The sequence below is a fragment of the Salmo trutta genome, chromosome 3 (genome assembly GCF_901001165.1).
Source record: "Salmo trutta chromosome 3, fSalTru1.1, whole genome shotgun sequence".
Classification (NCBI taxonomy): Eukaryota; Metazoa; Chordata; class Actinopteri; order Salmoniformes; family Salmonidae; genus Salmo; species Salmo trutta.
The window spans coordinates 43549253-43553447 of record NC_042959.1 but is presented as its reverse complement, the minus strand read 5'-3'; positions in this window follow the sequence as shown (position 1 = coordinate 43553447).

Below are 4195 nucleotides of genomic sequence, written 5' to 3'. Positions count from 1 at the left end.
TTTTGGCTTTACCTTACTAATTCCCTACCCCTGACCATTTGTCCATACCCTTCTACTGACCACAGGCCTCCACTACCAGCTAGAGTGAGTCCAGAGAGAGAGAGAGAGAGAGAGAGGATGACAAACATAATCCCCTCTGCGCAGCCATGTTAACCTTTTGGATAGGAGAACCTCCAGGAGTGTGTGGTGTGTTAGTTCACTGTGAGTAGCTAAGCGCCTGCTGTGAGGTTTGGGGTGTAACGTGTGCCCTCTGTGTCTGAGGCTGTCATAGCGATGAGTCGACGACGCACTGCGTCAAGGCTGCTCTGCTTTACGGTATAAGAGCATCCCTGAGACCTTGAGAGGTGAGAGAGTTCTCCTGCACCAGGACTGGTGTTTACTGTAGTCCTGGCTCCTAGCAATAGAATGACTAGATAAGAATGCCATTCCGTCTACTCTATGGATGAATTGGGAGGATGGGAGATGCCCTGGTACACTGAATTTCTGAACTAAAAGGAAAGTGGGAGGGGTGGAGAGATGATGGTGGGAGCTCAAAGGAACAATATAACTATACAATATTATAATTGTCAATATGGATCACACTCTGTGGACGGTTTATTGGGTTTAGACTATTAACGATATCGCATGCTGGGGTCCTGCATAGGCCTATACTCAAGTACCCCCCACCCCCCAAACTCAAGAAACCCCCCTCCCCCCACTCAAGAGCTTATCATCGCTGACCAAATCCAACTATGGGTTATTTTTCAAATGTCCTTTGTTTTCACCATGAATTCTAATGGATTTACAATACAAGCACATTTGACTCGCCTTCCTGTTCTAGGCATGACATTTGACTGTGTGTGTGTGTCGACCCTGCCGTCAGCTGGAACAGTGCCAAGTTGATGTAGAGTATATCACCAACCTAATGAGCTAATGTTTGGTCGGCTTCCTTTTCCTTTATAACCCCATTGATGTTCAGCTGTTAGGTGAAAAGTAAATGAAGAACAGGATCTGATAATAACAAAGGTCTAATGATGATTGTTTGTTAAAGACTCTGAGTATATGCTCTTTATTCCGGGGTGCATTTAATAATCTCTTTGTTGAGTGGATCTCTGGGGTCTATTAGAAGTTGCAGGGTCAGAGTCTCCTCTGTGTGCCTGTGAACTCTTTAACAGTGTATTTAATTAGGCTTCTAATCAGCCACTAAACACAAAATAAAATGAAACATTCTGTGTCTGTTTACTTTCCACCCCAACCCACCTCCTATTTGCATGTACCAGGCAAAAAAAAGGAACATTTATCGAAAGGAAAGATCAAGGTCATGACTTTTCATCGCAACCGATTTCCTGAAACCAATGAAAGAGTTAGCGGTGAAGTTCAGTTGTAGGACGAGCACCGGAAAACAATAGCAGAAGGAGATGACAGCTCTTCAGCTATCTTGCTGTATTTCTTCCTGTGCTAATTATATTTGCAGATTCTGTCATTTAGACAAAAGCCAGATAGCTTTTGTAATCAGGGTGAAATATTTCAAATGCTCTTTAGATAGTATTGCCAACCTTTAAAACTGGAGTCAAATGCTAGATATGGGAACAATTTGATTGGGAGGTTAGAATTTAAGACTTAATTAATGGAATAATATCTTATAAATGATTACAAATGAAGGTTGGCCCTGATGAATTGTATCGCCTACTAATAATGATTGTTTATGCAAAGGCTATTGCCGCCCTCAAGTCAAAATTTGTTTTGTTCTTGGATTTGGACAAACCATTATTAACAAAAGTGTAACTTCTGCTAAGCATTCTCAATACACATTGAAGTACAGTTTTTCACAATTCCTGACATTTAATCTGAGTAAAAATTCTCTGTCTTAGGAATAGTTTGGATCACCAATTTATTTTAAGAATGTGAAATGTCAGAATAATAGTAGAGAGAATTATTTATTTCAGCTTTTATTTCTTTCATCACCTTCCCGGTGGGTCAGACGTTTACATACACTCAATTAGTATTTGGTAGCATTGCCTTTAAATTGTTCAACTTGGGTCAAACGTTTCGGCTAGCCTTCCACAAGCTTCCCACAATAAGTTGGGTGAATTTTGGCCCATTCCTCCTGACAGAGCTGGTGTAACTGAGTCAGGTTTGTAGGCCTCCTTGCTCGCACACGCTTTTTCAGTACTGCCCACAGATTTTCTATAGGATTGAGGTCAGGGCTTTGTGATGGCCACTCCAATACCTTGACTTTGTTGTCCTTAAGCCATTTTGCCACAACTTTGGAATTATGCTTGGGGTCATTGTCCATTTGGAACACCCATTTGCGACCAAGCTTTAACTTCCTGACTGATGTCTTCAGATGTTGCTTCAATATATCCACATAATTTTCCTGACTCATGATGCCATCTATTTTGTGAAGTGCACCAGTCCCTCCTGCAGCAAAGCACCCCCACAACATGATGCTGCCACCACCATGCTTCACGGTTGGGATGGTGTTTTTCGGCTTGCAAGCCTCCCCCTTTTTCCTCCAAACATAAGGGGACATTTCTCCAAAAAGTACGATCTTTGTCCCCATGTGCAGTTGCAAACCGTAGTCTGGCTTTTTTTATGGTGGTTTTGGAGCAGTGGCTTCTTCCTTGCTGAGCGGCCTTTCAGGTTATGTTGATATAGGGCTTGTTTTACTGTGGATATAGATACTTTTGTACCTGTTTCTACCAGCATCTTCACAAGGTCCTTTGCTGTTGTTCTGGGATTGATTTGCACTTTTCGCACCAAAGAACGTGTCTCCTTCCTGAGCGGTATGGCGGCTGCGTGGTCCCATGGTGTTTATACTTGCGTACTATTGTTTGTACAGATGAATGTGGTACCTTCAGGTGTTTGGAAATTGCTCCCAAGGATGAACCAGACTTGTGGAGGTCTACAATTTTTTTTCTGAGGTCTTGGCTGATTTCTTTTGATTTTCCCATGATGTCAAGCAAAGAGGCACTGAGTTTGAAGGTAGGCCTTGAAATACAACCACAGGTATACCTCCAATTGACTCAAATTATTTCAATTAGCCTATCAGAAGCTTCTAAAGCCATGACATAACTTTCTGGAATTTTCCAAGTTGTTTAAAGGCACAGTCAACTTAGTGTATGTAAACTTCTGACCCACTGGAATTGTGATACAGTGAATTATAAGTGAAATAATCTGTTTGTTAACAATTGTTGGAAAAATTACTTGTGTCATGCACAAAGTAGATGTCCTAACCGACTTGCCAAAACTGTAGTTTGTTAACAAGAAATGTGTGGAGTGGTTGAAAAACAAGTTTTAATGACTCCAACCTAAGTGTATGTAAACTTCCGACTTCAACTGTATATCAGATTCAGAAATGCAAAGAATGCTCTTCTTCTTCTCCAGCCCTTTTTGTTTTTTTTCGAGCATTTCCTCCTACAACCTCACTAAAAGCCTCCTGTGCCCTTGGTTGTAACGCAGTAGGTGTATGATTTCAGGTGAGTGTGTGTGTTTTTGCTGTGTTTCTGTGCCATTCTACTCACTTTCTTGACTTTTTCCTCCATCTTCTCTTCTATTCTTCATATTGATACACTATACACCTACCCTCCTCTATTATTTACTGCATTCACTGCTTTTTCCCCCACTTACACATTACCTCCTCTCTTTTTTAACCTCAGTCTTTCTTCACCTTTCTTTACCCTCTGTGTTTGTAGAGGAGACCTTGTGCAGCAGCCTGTGATGTGACTTCAGTCGAGCATCATGCTGGGGTGATGTGCAGCATACATTTGTTAACACCTGTTGGGATATCAAATGCATGTGAATAATAAACATACTGGCACCTGGAAGTCATGTTTCTAATAGCTGGGACGTTTGACCGCTGACTTATTTGACGTGAGAAAAATCTAATATATACATGGGAATAATACATCAGAACTATTGTGACATTGTCTACCACTGTCTGTTTTCTGTATTCAACTTCGATGAGGGTTGGTGAACATACTGAGTGCACCCTATCTATTTCTATGGTAAGGCATGGCATTGGTCAGATTCTATGCTAATGTTGAGGGGGATGGTCACTAGCCATGGCTGGATGTTCTATGCACCCCATGAGATGTTACCCCATGTGGCTTGACTAAGGCTGCCTGGGAAGGTGAGCATGGCTATAACTATGCAGAGCGGCTTCTCTCTCTACTGTCTGTCGGTTTCCAGGGGAAATGGAAGGAAGCCAGTGATG